The 24,716-nt window shown below is 43.0% G+C and overlaps 1 long non-coding RNA gene across 1 annotated transcript; it reads right to left on the bottom strand.

Moving 5' to 3' along the window:
* Window positions 1-523: 523 nt before the first annotated feature.
* LOC138434098 (uncharacterized) lies at window positions 524-21,790 on the bottom strand. The gene is made up of 3 exons (XR_011254646.1): window positions 21,729-21,790; window positions 15,692-15,748; window positions 524-715 (listed from the first exon to the last, which is right to left on the bottom strand). It is a non-coding gene; the product is annotated as an uncharacterized lncRNA (long non-coding RNA).
* Between the last annotated feature and the right edge of the window lie 2,926 nt (window positions 21,791-24,716).

The following is a 24,716-nucleotide window of genomic DNA, read 5'->3' as shown; positions in this document are numbered from 1 at the left end:
AGACTGTGACTTTAACAGTAACTCCAATGAAAAGTGGTGCCAAAGATTCTGTCTTCAGGCCTCTCATTCTGCCTCTCTGTCTCCATCTCGTCTCCATGAGTTTGATGGCTATAATTTTCATTAATCATCACAGGACCAATTCCCTTTCTCTCCACACCTTTACTTCAGATTCTGGTCTTAAAGTATTTGTCTTTTTACTTGAAAGTTTCTGAGGGAGGTGAGATATATGTTTTAAAAATTGGTTTTCAGATATTAGTCTCTCCTTTGGTGACATCATTCACTCACGTGGCTTCTCCCAAAACCACATCTCCACCCTTAGCATTTCTCAGAGTGAAACAGAGCAGGACGCTATGGTCCTCGCCCCCACTCCCCCCATGTCCTTTGCCTGCTTTTTGTCTGTGGAAAACTTTAGCTGAAAAATAAGTTTAATCAGAGAAATGAGAAATGCATAAAAAAAGGAAAATAATCCAAATAAAGGAGACCAAATAATATCAACACACTCATTAAGCATAGTCAAGGACCTTTATTTCTCAAGGGCTATAGATAATATTCTGAGCCATATCCTGTGAGCTCTCTTACAGATCCTAAAACACCAGGTGGAGAAGTTAACTACGTGATGACCAGACTATATCCATGACATAAGCTGCTGCAATTCCAAGAATTGGCCTCAAAGAAATGGAAACAAACGGGTCCTGGAACTGAAGATTAACTGTACCTAAAACAACCAAGATGACGCTGGTCAGACCACTGATGACCACTTTGAAGATGACTTTCAGAGATGACTGTGCTGTTTCTGCATATAGTCCCCACCCCACTAGTTGCCAACATCTGAAATAAAGCAAACTTTCCTCTCCATGAACTTGGCATATTTATTGGCTTTTGAGTGTGGAGCACCAAGACCCCACACCTTTCAATAACAAAAGCACCAGAATTTCCTTCTAACTGACTTCTAATTTGGGGGGACAGTACCCCAAATACCTTACTGGCCCCTTGAACCCTCATGTCTTGCCAACCTCTAATTTCAAGGTTTTCTTTGATTCTTGTTTACTCTTCGTCAGTGACTTGTACCTGTATTCTCCTCTCTGCTCCAAGGTACCAGCCACCATCTCTCACTTGGCATATTGTAAGGACCTTTGACCTTGTTTCTAGTAGACACTTAATCCAAACTGCACTGCCCGGTTCACTAAATGGAAATTTTGATCCTATCACCTTCCTATTCAGACTCTCAAATGTCTACCATGGTCTATGGAACTAGTAGTATTTTTGACCAAGGACTCAAGGTCCTTCATAAAACCTCACACTTTTTCTCTAAGTCTGATGTTCTGGGTGGCCCATATCTTTACTTCCATGAGAACTAAGATGTTGATTGTACCCAAGCTCTATAGAAGTGGCATCATCAATTAAAATAGCATCAGTATCTTCAAAACTTTCATGATGAGGAGGGACTTAAGAATTGATCTTCAATGACTTGATCAATGACTGAAGTGCCTCCTCCATGCTTCCTGTTCTCTTGTTTTTTTTTTTTCAGGCCTGATGAATGATCTGTGTTGTATTATATCCTGTGGGAGGTAACAAAATTATATATATATATATATATATATATCCCCAATTTGGTAAGGGGTGATGAAATAAATGTAATCATACTCAGTTGCTGAAAGCGTAAGTGGAAATAATCTTTCTGAAGACAATAAGGACCTAAAAAGTGGACAGAAACTCCACTTCTAGGAACTAATTGGAACTGGACATAACTGGGAATGAATGCAAGGATTTGTGTACTAGAATATTCGTTAAAATACTACTTCTTCTCAACAGTAAGGGATTGGTTATATAAATTGCAGCATATCTGAATAAAAAAACATAGTCATTAAAATTGTTTTTGAAAAATATTTAGTGACGTGGAAAAATGTTCACGATGCACTGTAAAGTGAGAATAAGAAACAGGTATGATTATATACACAACATCATTGCTTGGAAAAAATATGTTTTATTTATTCACATATTTATATATACTCTAAAAACTCTTAAAACTAGAGGAAATTATTAAAATCATAATGATGTATTAAGAATAACTATGCAAAACTTGGAAAAAAGCAGGACTGTATGTCCTTTCCATGTCCATCCCGTTTGCAAGAATGTTCAGCCCTGGTTGAGAGTCTTGTTTGCAAGCACTTCCTAGCCTTCCTTACACTTTGTTCCCTGCAGACTTGCCCAATGATTATCTGATTCTCTAGGGAAACATTCCCTTGTTTAAGTTAATATAGTCGTTCCCTCTCATCTGAAGGGAATATGTTCCAAGATACCCCAGTGGTTGCCTGAAACTGTAGATAGTACTGAATAATAGCATATTGTTTTCTTCCAATACTTATGATAAAGCTAGTAAGTAACTAAGGAAATGCTGAGCTGAGGGATAATTCCTGTCCCTGCCAGAATGGAGTGGGACTCCAAGATATTTCATCATGCTCCTCAAATTGGTGCATTTTAAAACTTACAAACTGCTTATTTCTGGAAACTTCCATGTAATATTTTCCTAGTGCGGTTGAGCAGGGGTAACTGGAAAAGTGAAACTGCAGATAAGCGGAACAACTGTATTTACTACTGATTAGAGCCTGAACTCTGTGAAGTTACATGACAACACATGGATTTTTCCCCAGAAGCTAATCGAGTTATATCTGCTCTTAAAGATTACGATTTTATTCTCTGCAAGATATGAACCAACTGTATCTAGCCGTCTTCCTTCCTTGTTATCTCAGTGCCTGTATACATGGTCTCTCAAATTCACTTTCATTCAGTTTTATCATGTTGCTGGTTGCCTCAGTAACGAGTTAAATACATTTTTCCTGTGTGCTTAGTTTAGATTTGTAAGGGAATTAAGTTTTTAATATTTTCAAAATACTTTGACCGTGGCTGTATATAGGTGGTAGGTTTACAGGAGATTTCAGTATTCTTCCTTATGTCCTTTCATATTTGTCAAATGTGAAAGGACACATCTTACTTTTATAAAAAGAAAGCACAAAATGTATGTGCATATGCAGACACATACATTCTAAGTTGATTTTTCAGTCCATAGTTTTCCTGGTCCTATACCCAGGGAAGGGCCTACCTCCCTGAGGATTTTTAAAGTGGTTTTGCATCCGAAAGTGAAACTGTTAGTTGCTCAATTGTGTCCGACTCTTTGCAACCCCATGGACTGTAGCCCACCAGGCTTCTCTGTCCATGGAATTCTCCAGGCAAGAATACTGGAGAGGGTTGCCATTTCCTTCAGGGGATCTTCCTGACCCAGGGATTGAACCTGGGTCACCTGCACTGCAGGCAGGTTCTTTACAGTCTAAGCCACTGACACAGCAGCTTCTGACTCCAGGAGATGGATAAGAAAAGGTATTATTATGCCCCTAAAGGGGCTTTCCGGGTGGCTGAGTGGTGAAAGAATCCATCTGCAATGCAGGAGAGGTGGGTTCGATCCCTGGGTCAGGAAGATCCCCTGGAGAAAGAAACGGCAACCCACTCCAGTATTCTTGCCATGGGAAATTCCAAGGACAGAGGAGCCTGGTGGGCTACAGTTCATGGGGTCTCAAAAGAGTTGAATGTGACTTGAAGTGCCATGTGTACAGGCACTGAGATAAACAAAAATGCTCCCAGAAAACTAATCTGTGTTGCTGAGTAAGTACAGGTAGGTTAATAAAATCTGTCTCCACTGTCAGCTGAGTTGGTTGTAGGACTAACTTCTTTAGTGGGAGCTGAGGACAAGTGTCTGAATAGGCACATGTACAGTCCCCCTACCTTCCAGTCCCCTCACCCACCTACTTCACTGATGGAAGCTGGAGTCTGAGTCCTGAGTGAGGGACTGGGAAGCACGTGAAGGTCTGAAATGTGAGGCCCAGGGGAGGGCAGAGAGGACACGAGGAGGAAAGGCAGCCAGCATGGGAAAGAACTGGAGGCAGCTGACTGGAGGAGGAGCTGGTGGAGACCCTGGAAGCTGGGAAGGGAGCTGATTCAGCCTAGTCCTTTACATCTACCCTCTGAATTTATCTTTTATCTTCCCCTCCCATTCTCACCTCGTTCCAACCCCCAAAATCATGCAGCTGATAAAGCTCTAGTTGCTGGTATTTGCTTGAAAGCGTTAGTCTCTCAGTGGTATCTGACTCTTTGTGACCCCATGGACTATAGCCCACCAGGCTCCTCTGTCCACCGAATTCTCCAGGCAAGAATAGTGGAATGGGTTGCCATTTCCTACTCTAGAGGATCTTCCTGACCAAGGGATCGAACCCAGGTCTCCTGCACTGCAGGCAGATTCTTTACTGTGAGAACCACCAGGGAAGCCCCGGTATTTGCTTAGAAAATGCAAATAAGAATTTCGGGCAGTTTCTTAGTTTCATTGCTCTCCTTTGCTCTAATTTATTGACTATTGAAAAAAATTCTTAGTGAAAAACTCCAGATTCAAGCACCAGGGCTTTAAATGCTGTCTTCCTGCTTAGATAGCCGCCCCCCTCAACAACAACCTAGGAACTGAGGTGCTGTCATCCACTGGGCTCTGATGGGTAGAACGCATTCTGACTGGGAGACAGCATCTGGCCAGCCACCACCTGATTCCTCATTGTCACTAAGGCAGGCCCTGACAACATATCTGCTGCTTTGGTTCTGTCACCACAGAAATCACAGAAGCCACTTTTCTCAAACTGCTGCTGCTGCTGCTGCTGCTAAGTTGCTTCAGTCGTGTCCGACTCTGTGCGACCCCATAGATGGCAGCCCACCAGGCTCCCCCGTCCCTGGGATTCTCCAGGCAAGAACGCTGGAGTGGGCTGTCATTTCCTTCTCCACCAGAACATGAAATACACAGAGGTGGGAGAGAGGGTCTCTGCTGCCCTCTGTTGGTGGGCTTCTGCTAACCCCAAACATTGTATTTCAAACATTTAAGGATATGCTACTCGGTTTCAGTAGTTTTATTATTTGAGAGTTTTAGTCTTGGCTTTGCCACCCATTCACTATGAGAACTTGTTGAAATAATTACACTTCTTTGGACCTTAACTCTCTTCATCCATATCATAGGTTTATTAGTCTCTTTCAATAACGTGATTTGTGATGCTAAGACTCCCACATTTTTGGAACTTTGAAAGAAGACGTATAAGAAAATAGTGCAATGATCCGGAACTCTCGAATGATGTAGATCTAATCTGTTATTGTTTGCACCTAAATATGTATAAAGTATCTACTGCAAACACTACTTTTATTATGTTGAATCCTATTCAAGATAAAGCAACCAAAACAGATGAAAATGGATATCATAAACTTAATAATCTCCCACCTTGTAAAAGACAGGACTGAAAACAGAACTAGATTCGACCTGGCTTAAGGCTTGCATGTATTGCTCCAGCAAGAAAATGATCATTTAAGGGAATTTGCTGTGTTCCTTCCATGGTGGAGTTGAGGGAGAAGCATTCATTTAAAGGCACCGTAAACTATTGAAAGGCCTTCCCTGGTGGCTCAGACGGTAAAGAATCTGCCTGCAATCCAAGAGACCCAGGTTCCATCCCTGGGTTGGGAAGATCCCCTGGAGAAGGAAATGGCAACCCACTTCAGTATTTTTGCCTGGAGAATCCCATGGACAGAGGAGTCTACTACTGAAACAGCTTTACACCTTATTACTCAGTAGTAATCTTAGGATAAAAAGGCATTCTAAAGTGAAAATGGAGTTGAAAATGACCACACACAGCATGCTGGCTCTCCACTGATGCAGTTGCCACCAGAGGTATCTTGGGACCCTGCCTTGCAGAAGCAGCCTTCCACCTGGGCTAACAGGGCAGGACTCAGCCAGTTTCTGGGAAGCACTCTGCTGAGGCTCAGGAGCTGAGTTAGCAGGCAGAACAGTCTGAGTCACTGAGGCAATGCAACCCTGGCAGACAGATGGAACTTTGAGGGTGAGAGCATGTGGGTGAGCTGGAAGAGTTGAAATATCTCAAGAGGGTCAGTGGTAAACACAGGTGTGTTACTTATGAGAGCAGTGATGAGAACAAAGGAAATACAAATAATGAGGATAAACAGCATCAATCAGAGAAAGACAGTTATAAAGGCAAGTGATTATTTTCAGCCCAAATCCTGAACCACAGAAGGGCTACTAAATGTTATGCTCCCTGAAGTAGTCTCCATGCAGAGACCACACATTTATCTCAACAGTGCTGTCCTCCTCAAGACATTTGGGGAGACTTTGGCGGGGGATGTTCTTTCAAAACCTGTGGCTTTTGTGGCAATAAATTTTTATCCTTCAAAGGGGGTTTGATCTATGTTAAGAGGTTAAAGACATTCAAAAGCCAGCTTGATGGATAAGATTGGCTAAAACATTTTTTGGTTAAAAGTCAAGTGAAAAGAGACCAATTTTTCTTGTGTAGTTTATAACAATATGTGCTATGCTTTGCCTTCAGTTTCATCACAGGCTGGTTCTGTGGGAACTTTCTTTTCCAATTAATTTACCTGACAAAGTTGGTATAAAACTAGGTATTTTATATTCAATAGGCATCTGGAAAACTCAGCAGTGGCCACAGGACTGGAAGAGGTCATTTTTCATTCCAATCTTAAGGAAGGGCAATACCAAAGAATGTTCAGACTACTACACAATAGTGCTCATTTCACAGCTAGCAAAGTAATGCTCAAAATCCTTTAAGCTAGACTTCAGCAGTAAGTGACCCAAGAAATTCCAGATGTACAAGCTGGGTTTCAAAGAGGCAGAGGAACCAGAGATCAAATTGCCAACATCCACTGGATCATCGAGAAACCAGGGGAGTTTCAGAAAAACATCTGCTTTGATGACTACACTAAAGCCTTTGACTGTGTGGATCACAACAAAATGTGGAAAATTCTTCAAGAGACAGGAGTACCAGACCACCTAACCTGTCTCCTGAGAAACCTGATGTGGGCCAAGAAGCAACAGTTAGAACTGGACATGGAACAACTGACTGGTTCAACATTGGGAAAGGAGTATGTCAAGTCTATATATTGTCACCCTGCTTACTTAACTGACATGCAGAGTACCTCATGTGAAATGCCAGGCTGGATGAATCTCAAGGTGGAATAAAGATTGCCAGGAGAAGTATTGACAACCTCAGATAGGCAGATGATATCATTTTAATGGCAGAAAGTGAAGAGGAATGAAAGAGCCTCTTGATGAGGGTGAAAGAGGAGAGTGACAAAGCTGGCTTGAAATTAACATTAAACAAACTAAGTTCATGGCATCTAGTCCATCGCTTCATGGCAAACAGGTGGGGGAAAAGTGAAAGCAGTGACAGATTTTATTTTCTTGGGCTCCAAAATCACTGCAGACAGTTACTGCAGTCATGAAATTAAAAGATAGATGCTCCTTGTAAGGAAAGCTATGACAAACCTAGACAGTGTATTAAAAAGCAGACATCACTTTGTTGACAAAGGTCCATACTGTCAAAGCTATGGTTTTCCGGTAGTCAAGTACAGATGTGAAAGTTGGACTGTAAAGAAGGCTGAGCACTGAAGAATGTGCCGGGGTCCAGCCCTGGTGGATCCAGGGAATTCGAAGGGTGGACGGAGTCGGCGAGGAAAACTTATTTATTAATAATATAAGATTGGATTAGGAAGAAATAGTGTAGTAGGAAGATTAAGTGGAGAGAAGAGGCTGATTAACTTGGGTTACGTGGAAAGCCAATAAATTTCCAGACAAGGATCTTGCACCATCTACGTTAGGCCGCCGGCGCCGTTTGAAGATCGGAAAGTGCCCCGCCTTGGGCTCTCTCTCACGGATCTTAAAGGCCGGGATAAGTAAGTAGACACAGTGAGCTTCCACGCCCCAGATGGGAATTCAGCCTGAAATTAGAGTAAAGAGGAGACACGGGCGAAACCAGTCCAGCGACTGGCTCTCCTATTGTTCTTCAAGGTCTTTTATACTTTTGATTATACAGCGAGATCAATGGGTAATACAAAATTATGTAGCGTTAGCAGCCCAGACTCTTTCTGTATATCTTTTTGTATACAAAAGGTCTCAGGTGATTTACATTATCTTCTGGCCAAGAGGCTTGTTAACACTTTTTGGCTCTCTTCCTTAATGAATGTTAATTTCGTTTCCCCTGAAGTGTTTTTCTTTAATCTGCATCTCCTTAAAGCGCTAAAGTTACATCTCTATAGAACAAAGGCGCAGTGGGTTATAACAAAGAAGGTACTTAACTCAAAGATCTAATGTTGCTAATACCAGGTCTACTACTTGTTTTTCTATATACCAACTATATCTAAAAAAAAAGGATATGAAAATTTGGGGGCAAGTATTGGCTCAACAAATGAAACCTTTAATCAGTCCTATTCTAATGATTTTGACTCTTCGGAAGCCCCTACATTCCTAGGATGTTTTAAGCTTCCTGTGCCTCCAGCGGTCAGGAGGCCTCAAACAATCACATGCGCAGCTGTACGAGTCCTGCAGGCAGGCTAGAAAGCCATCAGAGGGGATTTTGGATTGAAACACTCTTTCAAATGCAGAAGACTAAAGCCCTGAATTGACTTTTTTCCAGAGAATATCAGAAGAGTGGAAAAGCAGGCAGATTCTTATTTTTTGGGGGGTGGATGCTCAGGAAATTCCAGGGGGAAAACCTGAGGTCTGATTAGCCTTGCCATCAGAGCTCTTGCCACATGACCTTGTCACGGGTGGAATTCCTCACGTTGGCTCCCAGCAAGAATGCTTTCGAATTGCGGTGCTGGAGAAGACTCTTGAGAATCCCTTGGACTACAAGATCAAAATGGCTCATCCTAATAAATAAATAAATAAATAAAAACCCTGAATATTCACTGGAAGGACTGATGCTGAACCTGAAGCTCCTAATACTTTGGCCACCTGTTGTGAAGAGATGACTCATTGGAAAGGACCCTGGTGATGAGAAAGAGTAAAGACAAAAGGAGAAAGAAGGCAGAGAATGAGATGGTTAGAGAGCATCGCTGACTCAATGGACATAGATCTGAGCACACTGAGGGAGATAGTGGAGGACAGAGGAGCCTGGCACGCTGCAGTCCATGTCTTTGCAAAGAGTCAGATGCAACTTAGCGACTGAACAACAACAACAAGGCTCTTGACACCAGGTAAGATGTCTTGTGATCCTCATGAAGCCTTTTCTGGGGATTCCACTATAGTAAAACTTTTCCCAACAAGGCACTATGAACCCTCCCTGCGGCTGCAGTGCAGATCCAGGCAGCACAGAGCTGATAACGACCAAGGGTGTCAGATATGAACTTGGGTGGAAAAACATGGCCTGTGAGCAACACACAGTCACAACTTTCCTTCTGGGGGAGCTGCCCCCCAAGGAAGGCCAGGGGTGAGGATTCCATCTTTGAGGACTTCACTTTAAACAGTGGATTGCAGATAGACTGAGATTACCATCAGCAGTTAAAGGCCTTCACAGACAGACAGTCTAACTCAGGCAGGTAGAATGTGAACAGAACAGGCTCCAGAGGGAGCCTACAGGAATGCAAAGCCCCAGCATTCAAAGAGGAAGGTTTAGAGTGGGCTGCAGACACAACCCAACAATTCTTTCATACAGAGGCATGGAGGGGTAACAAGGGTAATTCTGCAGTAGGTTATTCACATGTAGATTATATTTCATAGTTAATATTTTATAGCTATATATGATATACTGTAGTTGCTATAGTATAGAATTACCCTAAGAAGTTGAATGAATTATGTCATTCTCATTGATATTTATTACCAGATCTCAATAATCCCACTAGTTGTCCTTTTAAGGCAGCAAGTGAGAGACCCTCTCTGTGTGCTTAGTCACTCACTAGTGTCTGACTCTTTGCTACCCCATGGACTGCAGCCCACCAGGCTCCTCTGTCCCTGGGGATTCTCCAGGCAAAAGTACTGGAGTGGGTTGCCATGCCCTCCTCCAGGGGATCTTCCCAATCCCCTTTGGGGACTGTTGATATTGACTTTCAGAACAGGATAGACTCCCCCCCCCCGCCCCCCGCCCGAGACAATGGCAGATGAAGATTTGGGGCCTGCATGGGGGGACCATGAAGATCATGCCCCCCTCCCCCTTTAAAACCTGGTCATTTAAGTGACTTATGCCACAAAGATCAGAAATTAAGAAGCCTGGCCACGTGGAAAGCGCAGATGGATGTAGTGGGAAACAGCAGCAATACTGAATGAAAAAACCTTTCCTCACTAAGGTACCCACATTCGAAAGGGAGGCCAAGAGAGCACAGAGCCATTATCTCCCGTGCAGTCCAGGCTCTCAAGTGGATCGCGCCTGCATCTCAACCCCCTGCCCCCGACCTCCCACGCCGGGAACTGTGTGGTGGTCCCTGCCAGGCTCTCCTGCCTGACAGCAAGATCTCTTCATCAGCTGCTGTCGGCCTGGAGAGGAAGAAGGCAAGTTGCAAAAGAAGGCTCCAGTGGGCATACGGTGACATTTTCTTTCATAAATGTACCCTTTTTTTAAAAAAAATTAAAGTAACACATACTTGTGATGTGTGTGTGTGCTCAGTTGTGTCCAATTCTTTGCAACTCCACGGACTGTAACCCGCCAGACTCCTCTATCCGTGGGATTTTCCAGGCAAGAACACAGGAGTAGGTTGCCATTTCTTCCAACAGGGGATCTTCCAGACCCAGGGATGGAACCCCCATCGCTTCTGTCTCCCGCGTTGGCATCGGATTCTTTACCACTGAGCCACCTGGGAAGCCCCCTTGTTTTGGACCCTCTTGTAAACAAAATAAGAAAAAGAAAGTCAAAATAGCTTAGAATCCTTGAAAAACTATGGAAGCCATTAGAGCCCTTCCTTCTCTCTGGACAAAGCGGGCCCTTCCTCCTAGTGCTGTGTCCATCTCTAGCTTCTTCCCTCATGGTCCTGCAGTGGCACTGTTTTCCATCTCCACCCCCTGAAATGTGTGGCACTAGGTGGTACCAGTGGTAAGGAATCGCCTGCCAGTGCAGAAGATGCACGTTAGATCCCTGAATCAGAAAGATACTCTGAAGAAGGAAACAACAACCCACTCCAGTATTCTTGTCTGGAGAATCCCATGGAGAAAATAGCCTGGTGGGCTACCGTCCATGGGGTCGCAAAGAGTAGGACATGACTGAAGCAACTTAGCAAACACAGCACATCTTCATTACCTGATTATCCCCACTTAGCCTTTGATTGGGCTTCCCAGGTGGTGCTAGTGGTAAAGAACCCATTCGCCAATATAGGAGAGAAGCAGGTTCAATCCCTGGGTTGGAAAGATCCCCTGGAGGAGGGCATGGCAACCCACTCCAGTATCCTTGCTTGGAGACTCCCATGGACAGAAGATCCTGGTAGGCTACAGTCCATGGGGTCACAGAGTTGGATACGGCTGAAGCAACTTGGCATGCATGCACACAGCCTTCGATTCAGCTGGGAAAAGCCCTCCCTAACTCCCCTATAAAACTGACCATCCTGCTGTCTGCTCCTCTAGCATTGTGCACCTCTGCTTTGGAGCACTTGTTCAGCTGAAATTTTAGTTTGTGTGATTATTTGTTTTACATCTGTCTTCACTCTTAGACTGTAGACTTCCTTAGGGTGGGGCCTATGCGATTTTGTAAAGACTATTGCTTCCCAGTGCTTAGCACACTGCTTGTTTCCTTGTCTAACTTAACCAAACCCTCCCCATCTTTAAGGTTGAGCTTGAAATCTACCCCACTTCTCTATGCCTTCAGGGATTTTCTCTTTCTCTCATTTCCTACTAATTTGTGTCCAGTCCTGCATGACTGGCACTGAATTGTCCTCTAATGGGATCATATTCCTAGGGGACACTTTCAGCAAATGCTGACCTGACTCCCTGCCTCCCTTACTTCATCCACCCAGTAAACAAATATTCCTACTCTGTGCCTGGCACTGTTCTAGGGGCTGAGCGCAGACAAGGTCTTCTCTAATAGGAAGCCAACATTTTAGCAGGGACAGACAGACATCACCAGATCAATGAATAAATAAGTACAATAAAATCAGATATGATCAGTGCTATGAAGGATCAAAGCCAGGTAATATGGTAGGTGTATATACACTTCCTGGTGCCCCCATCAATGGTGGTTACAAAGTGTCATGCAGAAGTCAGGCATAGGGAAAAAATCTCAACTAATGAATCTGTATCTTGTAAATGACTCTCCTCTACCTTTCCATTCTACCCTGTATTATAGTCATGGATTTTAAAAAGCTAAATATTTTTTGTGCTTCATAATTGCTTATGTTTCTAAGAAGTTACTGGCGTCACAGGCATGGCACAAGTTTTAGATTCAGTCTCATATATTCATTCACTCAGCAGAGGGAGCTCATGCTTTAATTTTGGGAAATTGGACAGAAAGCAAGTTTCTTTAAAAAGAAGTAAACGCTGCAACTCTCATTTTAAATAACGTTTTCTTTGAGTACTTCTTGGAGCTAAGACCATCTGATTACATATGTAAATAGATGTGACTGATGAATTTATTTGGGGGTAGAATTTTCTTTAATAAGGTTCTATCTTACAGGTCAAATAGGCTAACTTGGAACAGGTCTCCCAGGTCAGCAGACCAAAGATTCATCTAGAAAGAAGACAGCAGTCCACTAGTCCACCTTTGTGCTAAACTGCACTCTGAAGAGCATGGACTTATTTGACCTACTCTAACATGACTGTAGGGTAGCTCCTCTTGGCCGCTGCCCCTGACCTCAGACGTGGCATAGCTCCTCTTGGCCGCTCCTACGTCGTCCCAACCTGGCACTCTCAGTGGGCCTTAGAAAGCATCACTATGAGCAAAGTTAGTGGAGGTGATGGAAATCCAGTTGAGCTATTTCAAATCCTGAAAGGTGATGCTGTGAAAGTGCTGCACTCAATATGCCAGCAAATTTGGAAAACTCAGCAGTGGCCACAGGACTGGAAAAGATCAGTTTTCATTCCAATTCCAAAGAAAGCCAATGCCAAAGAATGCTCAAACTACCACACAATTGCACTCATCTCACACACTAGTAAAGTAATGCTCAAAATTCTCCAAGCCAGGCTTCAGCAATACATGAACCGTGAACTTCCAGATGTTCAAGCTGGTTTTAGAAAAGGCAGAGGAACCAGAGATCAAGTTGCCAACATCCGCTGGATCATCAAAAAAGCAAGAGAGTTCCAGAAAAAACATCTATTTCTGCTTTATTGACTATACCAAAGCCTTTGACTGTGTGGATCACAATAAACTGTGGAAAATTCTGGAAGAGATGAGCATACCAGACTACCTGACCTGCCTCTTGAGAAACCTGTATGCAGGTCAGGAAGCAACAGTTAGAACTGGACCTGAAACAACAGACTGGTTCCAAATAGGAAAAGGAGTACATCAAGGCTGTATATTGTCACCCTGCTTATTTAACTTCTATGCAGAGTACATTCTGAGAAATGCTGGGCTGGAAGAAACACAATCAAGATTGGTGGGAGAAATATCAATAACCTCAGATATGCAGATGACACCACCCTTATGGCTGAAAGTAAAAAGGAACTAAAATGCCTCTTGATGAAAGTGAAAGAGGAGAGTGAAAAAGTTGGCTTAAAGCTCAGCATTCAGAAAACTAAGATCACAGCTTCTGGTCCTGTCACTTCATGGGAAATAGATGGAGAAATAGTGGAAACAGTATCAGACTTTATTTTGGGGGGCTCCAAAATCGTGGCAGATGGTGATTGCAGCTATGAAATCAAAAGATGCTTACTCCTTGAAAGGAAAGTTATGACCAACCTAGATAGCATATTCAAAAGCAGAGACATTACTTTGCCAACAAAGGTCCGTCTAGTCAAGGCTATGGTTTTTCCAGTGGTCATGAATGGATGTGAGAGTTGGACTGTGAAGAAAGCTGAGCACCGAAGAATTGATGCTTTTGAACTGTGATGTTGGAGAAGACTCTTGAGAGTCCCTTGGACTGCAAGGAGATCCAACCAGTCCATCCTAAAGGAGACCAGTCCTGGGTATTCATTGGAAGAACTGATGCTGAATACTTTGGCCACCTCATGAGAAGAGCTGACTCATTGGAAAAGACCCTGATGCTGGGAGTGACTGGGGGCAGGAGGAGAAGGGGACAACAGAGGATGAGATGGCTGGATGGCATCACCGACTTGATGGACATGGATTTGGGTAGACTCTGGGAGTTGGTGATGGACAGGGAGGCCTGGCATGCTGCGATTCATGGGGTCACAAAGAGTCAGACACGACTGAGTGACTGAACTGAGCTGAACTGAACTGAACATGACTGTGATTTGACACTGAATGCGTGCTTGTTGAGGTCTCTGCCCTTTGAAATTATGAAACAGATATTTATTTAGACTTCAAAGAATGTTTACTACCACATGAGCCAAGGTCAAAGGCAGAATAAATAAAGATTGAGAGAATGAACTAATCTCCTAGATGAAGAACCAGAACCATGAAGGTGACTCAGCAGTTCTGAAGCCATAGGTGAAGCCAGCAACACTAACAGATGGGTTTTGTGCATGTGATCTACAATCTTGTTTTCCAGAAGACTATAATAATGACAGAAAAGGCATTCTGTCTGAGGCAGAATTTTCCTTATCATATATATCTGATTAGTAATTCTGCATTCTGATCTTGTTTCTACAAAATTGAAAACAACATTTAAAAACATTCTATTTTTTCATTAGCAAAGTCAAACAGATTTGTTAATAGGAAATTGAGAGAAAAATGTTGAGAACATAAAAAACACAGGCTGTTTATTTTAAACTAGTGCTTGCAACTCTGTATCTGGCTTTAAAATTAATATATATGATTTTTTCTGTTTTTTAAAAATTGACGTGTAGTAAAAATGTTGAGAACATGAAAAACACAGGCTGTTTATTTTAAACTAGTGCTTGGAAGTCTGTGTCTAGCTTTAAAATAAATGTATATGATTTTTTTTTCTGTTTTTTTGAAATTGACGTGTAGTTGATTTACAGTGTTGTGTTATTTCTTCTGTACAGCAATGATTGATTCAGTTATACATATACATGGGCTTCCCTGGTGGTTCCGATGGTAAAGAACCTGCCTGCAGTGCGGGAGACCCAGGTTCCATCCCTGGGGAGGGAAGATCCCCTGGAGAAGGGAATGGCGAGCCACTCCAGTATTCTCGCTTGGAGAATTCCAGGGACAGAGGAGCCTGGTGGGCTATAGCCCATGGGGTCACAAAGAGTCAGACACAACTAAGCAACTTTCACTCATACATACACATACAATGAATATATATATATTCTTTTCCATTATGGTTTATCACAGGATACTGAATGTAGCTCTCTGTGCTGTACAGTAGGACCTTGTTGTTTATCCATTCCATATGTAATAGCTTACATTTGCTAACCCCGACTTCCCACTCCATCCCATCTCCACTCCACTCCCCCTTGGCAACTACAGTCTGTTCTCTATGTCCTTGGGTCTGTTTCTGTTTCATATGCATGCCGTGTTTTAAATGATATTTATTCTTCTCTTTTCCTTACTTAAAAATCCCAAAATTCTCTTTGACTAAAATTTAAAAATCATCATAACTGGGGTAATCCAAAAACATAACTATTTTCAAAGCACTTCTTAGATTGCAGAGGAAGATTCCACTGATGAAAAAGAAAATATTGGGAATTCCCTGGTAGTTCAGTGATTAGGATTCTGCACTTTCACTGCCTAGAGCTCAGGTTCAATCCGTGGTTGAGGATCTAAGATCCCACAGGTTATGTGGTGCAGTCAAAGGGTATCATACTTACTACATCGTGGTGTAATTACTTTTTTCTCCGTCTATCTTTCCCACCATATGATGAATCCTAGAAAAGAAAGCGTGCCTTTTCAGTAGACTTGATTTACCAGCTATAGCCCAATGCCTGACAGACAGTAAGTGCTTAATAACTATAAAATTGATAGACTAGTGAATGTTTCAAATGATTTTATTTACTTGTACTTTTCACAGAGTAATATCAGTCTAAAGAATTGAGTCCTAAAAAAAAGAAAGAATTGAGTTCTGTTTTGTGCTCAGTCGTGTCCAACTCTTTGTGACTCCATGGACTGTAGCCCACCAGGCTCCTCTGTCCATGGGATTCTCCAAGCAAGAATACTGCCATTTCCTTCTCCAGGGATCTTCCTGACCTAAGGATCGAACCTGCATCTCTTGTGTCTCCTGCAATGGCTGGCAGATTCTTTTTTTTTTTTTAAACATTTTTTAATTGAAGGATACTTGCTTTACAGAATTGTGTTAGTTTCTGCCACACATCATGGCTGGGAGATTCTTTATTGCTCTGTCACTTAAAAAAAGAATTGAGTTCTAAATAGTAATAATAATAATAATAATAAAATGCCTCTCCTTGTTGGATACCTTTGGGACAGGCTGCTTGGAGAAAGGAAAACTGAGGATGTGCCTGGTGACGACTGTGGTCTGTGAAAATGCCATGGGCTGTTTAGCAGAGAATGTAGTGGCTGCTCTCATCTGCTGCTGGAGGGAAGAAACCACTGACAAAACATTCCTTGAATGATGAAAGTAGTTAGGACAGCTGGATGAATTTCTGAGTGAATCAGCAGACATCAGTTGAGCCATGGCTCTGTGCAGAAAGTTGAGTCTCTAGAGACAATGTACAGTCTTTAGCAAGATTTTCTGAATTTTTGAAAGATCAGATGTGGTTGAGCATTACACTACAAAATATAATTTCTCCCGTCTTCCTGATCCTGTGATTTGGTTAGTGGCAAGTAGCCTCAGCTTTCTTCAGCAGAACCATCTGTAACATAAGAACCTTGTTATAATAAAAAGAGAGCACATCTTTTGTGTTAGTCTCTATAAATAATTCCAAAATCCTTTCAAGAGAGATAATAATTGGGTGGAAAACTTCTTTAAGCTTTGTATCAGGCCCTAACAGGTAGAATTATCATTAGTGGGAAAGAAGCCAGCTAGATGTCGTGTCACAAATAACACCGTGACCTAGAAGCAATTATTATAGGCCTAATAAGCGAAATGAAATAACACTGAAAAATGAGACTTGCTTTCAACCACATTCTAGAGGCGAAACTGCACTTTTTAGAGATTCTAATTATGTAACAAGCTGTCTATCAGTTGGGCAAAAGAGTGAGTTTGAATCACCAAATATTTTGATTTGTGGATAGATGCCAGGACACATCTTTTTTACTGGAATGGAAGATGAAGTTGCTCAGTTGTGTCCAACTCTTTGCAACCCCATAAACTGTAGCCTGCCAGGTTCCTCCATCCATGGGATTTTCAAGGCAAGAATAGTAGAATGGGTTGCTGTTTCCTTCTCTGGGGGATCTTCCCAGCCCAGGTATGGAACCCAGGTCTCCCACGCTGCAGGCAGACTCTTTACCATCTGAGCCACCAGGGAAGCCCTCTTCCCACCAGGGAAACATCTCCTTTCATTAATTTGTATTTATTTATTTTGGGGAATCCCCTGGTGATCCAGTGGCTAGGACTCTGTGCTTTCCACTCTTGAGGGTGCAGGTTCGACCCCTGGTCAGGGAACTAAGATCCCACAAACTGATAATTATGTGACAACCTGGCTATTAGTTGAACAAAAGAGTGAATTTGAATCACCAGGTGCGTATTTTGATTTGTGAGTAGATGCCATGACAGATCTTCTTTCATTAATTTCAATTTATTTTTAAATTTTCGGCTGCACTGCGTCCTTGTTGCTCTGCACGGGCTTTCTCTAGTTGAGGAGAGCAGGGGGCCCCTCTCTGGTTGCACTGCACTGGCTTCTCACTTTGGCGGCTTTCTTGTTGCAGGGCACCGGCCCTAGGTGTGTGGGCTTCAGTAGTTGGGCACACAGGCTCAGTAGTTGCGGCTTGCAGGCTCCAGAGCTTGAGGGCTTTAGAAGTGGTGCACGGGCTTAGTTGCTCGGTGGCATGTGGGATCTTCCCAGACCAGGGATTGAACCCGTGTCCCCTGCATTGACAGGCAGATTCCTGTCCACTCTGCCACCAGGAAAGTCCCTAATTTTGCTTTTTAATCAAAGTGGTAACTATGGCATCATTGCTGTCACCATTACAAGTGTTCCCCATCACAAGGAGACCTTTGGGGTCCTTTATTTTTGGTCCCAGAAGGTCATTTACGGTTCTTTGAGTGATCCAGGGAAAGCTAGACATTTCCTTCTGGGCTGTTTCACCATTCTCCGCAACAGCCTAATTCAGACTTTAACACTGGTGTCAGCGACAAACCCACGGACTTCATTAGAGCTTACAAACTGAGCAAGATTGAATGGAACTCATCATGGATAACGAAACAAAGACAGATACAAAACAGTGGCCTCATCAATTCACAATCAAATTCACTGCTTTGCATATTTATTTTTCCACTTCTTCTGGTTTATAAAAAAACTAAGTGGATTTTAATTAAATCTTAACTTATAAACAAGCAAGGATCTTATGTGCCAGGGATGGGTTCTCTAACGTCAAGTTCTCAACTGAAGAAATAATTGTTGGCTAAGTTATATGTGATGATGGAACATCAACAGAGGATTAACTATATGTGCACTGGGAGTGTGTGTGCTATTTATTATCAGGCAAGCTTGCAAAGTGCAAAAACACTGAGTCCCCCAGGAAACAGGAGACCCAGGTTCTAAGCCCTGGCCACTAGCAAGCCAGGTGAATTTAGGAAAACCTCATGAGCTGAAGCTCCAATACTTTGGGCACCTGATGTGAAGAACTGACTCATTGGAAAGGCCCCTGATGCTGGAAAAGATTGTAGGCAAGAGGAGAAGGGGTGACAGAGGACAAGATGGCTAGATGGCAGCACTGACTCAATGGACATGAGTTTGTGCAAACTCCAGGAGGTGGCAAAGGACTGGGAAGCCTACTGTGCTGCAAGTCATGGGGCTCACAAAGAGTCGGACACAACAACAACAACAACAGCAGCACCTCTCTGGGCCTAACTTTATCTGCAAGTTAGGGATTTGACTAAAAGCTCTTTGGGGTTTCATAGGCCATACTTCTGTGAGGTAAGGCTGGCTGTTGGTTGAAATATGATAAAAAGCATAGAATGTTAGGCTTTTTAAAGCCAATAGGAACCTTCCTTTCACTGACCATCACTGTTTCCCAAGCAAGATTGGGGGTGGTTTATAGCTACAGTTGAAAGTTGAACTTTTCTCAATTAGCAGAAGCAGTTAACGGGCAAAATTTTGTTTAAGTTTTCCTCCCATTTTGTTCTCAAAAACCTACAGCTCTGCACGTAATAGGTGACAATAAGATAGAATGAACAAGTGAATATTTATGAGGGTGATTTGCAAATAGTAGACTATGCTTAATTGGGTGACATTTTCTCTTTTTTCTCTTCTTTTTAATGGACTTCTGTGCTCCCCGTTTTGTCTTGATGCAGGGACCACCAGGGCTTTCCTGGTGGTTCAGCTGGTAAAGACTCTGCCTGCAGTGTGAGAGACCTGGGTTCAATCCCTGGATTGGGAAGATCCCCTGGAGAAGGGAATGGCTGCTCACTTCAGTATTATGGCCTGGAGAATTCCATGGATTGTAGTCCTTGGGGTTGCAAAGAGTTGGACACGACTGAGTGACTTTCCCTTTCAGGGACCATATAATACAGTCATATTTTCTAAGTCTAAAATTGTTCCTGTTCTACTCAGCCTAACTAAATTTGCCACTATTTTATGATGTTCAGTAACGTATATGATATTCAAGGAAAATCCCTAGACTTCTGATTGCTCCTTCACCAAAGTAAATCTGAGAACCACTGGCCTAGATTTATAGAAGGAAATAACAATGAGGCTGAAAGAGGGGACGTGACTTGGTCAAGGTGACACAGATGGTTAATGTGAACCGGACCGTGATCCCCTGGGTGGGAACCAGGCTCCCTGCCCAGAGTCCTCTAAGCTGAAATGGTTCCACACATCTGGAAAAATATGGTTTAAACAACTTCCTCTAGTTAAAAAAATAAGGAAACCATTTCTCCAGTGAATTGAGTTAATTTGTTTGAAATTAAATTTGATGATAACCTTATTAAAAATATTTTATGAAAACTTATTTTGCTCTTTGTGGGAGCCACCAAAGGGCAGATCTTCGGGTGGAGTTTCTGTGTTTCCATAAATCATTTCACACTGAATAATTTCAACGCAGAACAAAATTATGGTGCAAGTTGCTTACTTGATTAAAGAGAGGGATTGAACAATAAAGGCAGATTGGCTAAATGAGAATTTCTTTTTCAGAAGAGTTCTGTAAATCTTGCCATAAGTTATGTGTTTTGTTGGAAAGAATGACAGAGAGTTGGAAGTTTTGGGGAACTGATCGAAAGTTCCAGTTAATGAAACAATCTGAATGTTTGTCTCATCAGTTTGGCTAGAGATTCTTAAGGCATAGTCCATGGATTCCTTTCAGGGTTCTGAGGTCAAAACTGTCTTATTTACCCTCTTCCTTCTCATTCTCTCACAAGTTGCACTGGAGCTTTCCAAAGGTTGCATCACGTCTGGTACCATGACAGGCTGAATATGCAAATCTAGCTGTGTTCTTTCAAGCCAGTATTAAAGAGGTTTGCAAAAATGGTAAAACAGCACCACTCTTCTCATTGATTTTCTCTTTGTAAAAATAGAGTTATTCTTCACCAACCACATGTTATTCATGTTCATGTGTAATGAGTTCACCCATGGTATTTTCAAATAAATAAGTAAATATGTAAAATATTTCCCAGTTTTCATTTCAAATACTATGAAGGTTAATAGCTCTATCTCACATGAGCTAATTCCCTCGTAGCTAAAGGTAAAGAATCGTAGCTAAAGCCCAAGTGCGCTAGAGCCTGTCCTCTGCAGGTAAAGAATCTGCCTGCAATGCAGGAGACCAGGGTTCAATTCCTGGGCTGGGGAGATCCCCTGGAGAAGAAAATGGCAACCCACTCCAGTATTCTTGCCTGGAGAATCCCATGGACAGAGGAGCCTGGAGGACTATAGTCCATGGGGTCACAAGAGTCGGACACGACTTAAGGACTAAACCAACCACCACCACATGAACTAAAGCTTTTTAGGGTCCTTAATCATTTTTTAAAGGGCATAATCAGTCTGGAGACCAAACAGTTGAGACTCATCCTGCAGGGCGATCGATGGTGACACAGGGGTGAACACCACAGGGGTGAACACTATGGAAGTGGACACCACACTCCTCTTACAGATGGCTGGTGCTCACAACCTAGCAAGTATGTAGGGGATCTCAGCCCCACAGAAAACACTCTGGAGGAGAAGGCAGAGCTCTAGGAAGCGCAGGGGGAGTTCCTCCTCAGACTTGAGAAGAGTGTTTTAGCGAAAGATTTCTGAAAGAAATAGAGAAGGTGTCCCTCAGTCGGTGCTTTAGAGCTACCCCTTCCGTCTGTGAAGTTTCAACTTCTCCCTTTCACTTGTATTCTTCCCATCAACCTTCAAGCTTCTTCCACTAATAAAGAAAACAGGGCTTCCCTGGTGGCTCAGTGGTAAAGAATCTGCCTTCAACACAGGAGACGCAGGTTCGATCCCTGGTCTAGGAGGATCCCACATGTCCGGGAGCACCTAAGCCTGTGCATCACAACTACTGAGCCAGTGCTCTAGAGCCCAGGAGCCACAGCTTCTGAAGCCCAAGTGCACTAGAGCCCATCCTCTGCAACGAGAGGCCACTGCAAGGAGAAGCCCGGGTACTGAAACTAGAGTAGTCCCTACTCTCTGCGACTAGAGAGAAAGACCACACAGCGATGCAGACCCAGCACAGCCAAAAATACATAAATAAAAAGAAGACAAAAATCAAACGCTTCAATCCCCGTCCTCCACCACATCCTATTGATTTTGCCTCTTAAGCATCTCTCCCATCTGCCCTCTTGCTCTGTCTCCACCACCAGCACCCTAATCCTCAATCCCATTGTCCCTTTCCTGGCTTGTGTGATACACAACTGACACCCTGCATTCACCTGTGACCCCTTCCAATCTCTACTTTGTACACAAGGCGTGGTAATGTTTTGAAATGGTAAATATTCTTATCAGAATACCTTTCATAACACTCCATTACCTGTGCAAGCAATTTATATTCTTTAGATATGCACTGAAGTCCTGTCAGGACCTGCCCTCCTCTGCCCTTTCCAGTCCCACACTTTGGGGAGGGGCAGGGGTTATGGTGAACCCTCCAACATGCCATGCCCTCATCATTTAAAACTGCTTTTTCTGAAAATTCTTCATTCTGCAAGGCCACAAGCCAATGCGTGTGATTTTACTTAACCTAGAATTCCCTCGCCTTGTTCCATTCATTTCTCCTGCCTACTTCTTGATAACTTCTGTTTATATTTCATGTTTTAGTTCAATCTTGGCTCTTTGGCAAAGTCTCTCTTGATGTCCACCCTCTCCACCTCTTGCTCTCTGCCCCACTCCCAGACACCGGCTCCCAGGTTTCCTGTACAACCCTCACCTTCTTTTGTTAATTGTGATGGGCCCATCTATCCCACCCCTCCATCTGACTGTGAGATTCTGAGATAGCTCCTGGATCATTTCTGTATCCAAGGGCCTTGCTCTGCTCCAGCATTTGAAGTCTCCCCACAGAAGTTTGTGCAACAATTCTGAATGAGTCCAGCAGACACTTGAGACAGGTTTTTAAAAAGAAAAGGAAAGGAGGCAGTTAAATGCTTTAAACCTATGCCAAGCTGTCAGGTAAGTGATACAGGGAGCTCACCTGCTTATAATTTGTACCCTTGGTTTTCTTTGGATTTTAATAAAGATCCTACATGCCAAAACAGACTCTGACAGTCCTGCTTTGGACACAAGGAAATGAGTTGTACTAGATAAAAGGTCATGGACAAGGTATGTTCACCCAAGGGTAGGGCAGGAGGGCGGGAGCCTTGCACAGGTTCCTGCAAAGGTATCCATAGGGCAAATGGATATTAAGTCAATATTTTGAATAAGTAAAATTTACTATGATACTATATTCTTTTCCACTCTGGCTCTATTTTTAGTGAGAGGAAAACTAAAGAATGAATTATAAGGAAGAGAGTGCTTTGCTATGAAGATGTTTTATTCCCGTTTGACATTCAGGTTAAGACATCAAGTTAAAGATACTAGAAAGTATCACCTGAGGATGAGCTGATGGACTGTTTATTCCCCTACAGTTGACATAAAAAGAGAAAGAAATCAGGAAAAAAGAACATAGCATTAGTTTAGGTGAAAATATAGGTTCCTGGGTTGGGTCCAGGGGCTGCAATTCTTCTTCTGAATACAATTTGTGCAAACTTTAAGAAAAAAAAATGTGTTTTAGTCTTTTGGTTAAAAAAAAAAAATGTTGAAGTTTGATAAGCACCATGGTCATTAACAGGCTTCCCAGTGGCTCAGTGGTCAAAATTCATCTGCAGTGCAGGAGCTGCAGGAGATGTATGTTCCATCCCTGGGTCGGAAAGATGCCCTGGAGAAGGAAATGGCAACCCACTCCAGTATTCTTGCCTGGGAAATCTCGTCCATGGGGTCACAAAGAGTCAGACATGACTGAAGCGACAGCATGTGGCCATTAACAGCCCAGGACTGAGTGTCTCATATTTGAAAGGCCCTGGGCTGGGCTCTGGGGACACACCAAGGGGTTGAGGACAGACCAGCCCCTCAGTTTTCCTCTGGCTGGAAGGCAGCAGGAGCAGCTGTCAAGCAGTTGTTCTGTGCCACACATGGGGCCCCGGCTGGAGCAAGATGAACTGCAATTAGGGCCAGCAGAAGCCACGATTCAGAAGTGGGGTCCAGATGGCAAGGCTTCCCAGGAGGTCAGGGAGCAAGTGGTTGCAAAGGCTTCCTGGAAGAGGAGGCGATAAAGCCAACGCAGATTCAGATAGGAAGCTGTCCACAGCATCCACGGAAAAAACCAAGTGGATGGCCTTGACCACAGAGGAGCAATTAGAAGGAGGTGGTATTAAGAGTCAGCTCAGAGGGACTTCCCTGGTAGTCCAGTGGTTAAGAATATGCACTTTCACTTAGGGGTTGTGGGTTCAGTACCTGGTTGGGGAATTAGAATCCCAAATGCCATGCTGTGTGGCCAAAAAAATAAGTAAACAAATAAATAAAAGATTTTTTTAAAATAAGCACGCATCTTAAAAAAAAGAGAGAGAGAGTCAGGTCAGAGCAGGCAAACTGCAGAAAGTCTTCAGATTCAGGCTTCAGTTTCAAGATGGCATCAGGGGCCAGTGAGAGCCATTTGGCATCTCTGAGCAGATATTTCTGGAAGACTTCTTTGACTTACAGTTTGCAGTGTTTCCTGATTCCAGACCTGCAGATGGGTTGCATTTGTCCCCTGGTGAGTTTTGTAAAAAATTCAGAGCTATTCCTAGGCCCCACAGCCTGAGGTGCCATTCTAGTAAAACCGAGGGAAATAGCCCATCACGTTTTTAAAAAGCTTCCTAAGGAATTCTGGAAAATGTGGGGACCCTGCCATGAGTAGGGTCATACTGGGGAGATGTTGGAAGGAAAGCGACCAGATGCAGAACTTGTAATGATCTTGATGTAAATGAAGAAGGGCTAGATCAGGGTAGGATGAGTGCAAAGGAAAAGCAGTAGGTGAGCTTAAAGGCTAATGTGTGTTAAAATCATCAGGCCTTGGTTCTGGGTGAGAAAAAGCAAAAAATTGTGGTACCATTTCCCATAAGTATGGAAGGCAGGAGAAAGACTAGTTTAGCAGAAGAAGAGTGGTGGTCGCAGAGAACTCAGGGCTAGGTATGCGAGGGAGCAGAAGTAGGAAGGGATTCAGGAATCATTTATGGTGATGTTACCTGGAATCCCGGAATGAATGAGACATTAAGTGAAGAAATGCAAGAAAATA

Source organism: Ovis canadensis, chromosome 2 (genome assembly GCF_042477335.2).
Source record: "Ovis canadensis isolate MfBH-ARS-UI-01 breed Bighorn chromosome 2, ARS-UI_OviCan_v2, whole genome shotgun sequence".
NCBI lineage: Eukaryota > Metazoa > Chordata > Mammalia > Artiodactyla > Bovidae > Ovis > Ovis canadensis.
The sequence above is the reverse complement of the archived record's forward strand: the minus strand, read 5'-3'. Positions and strand labels throughout refer to the sequence as shown.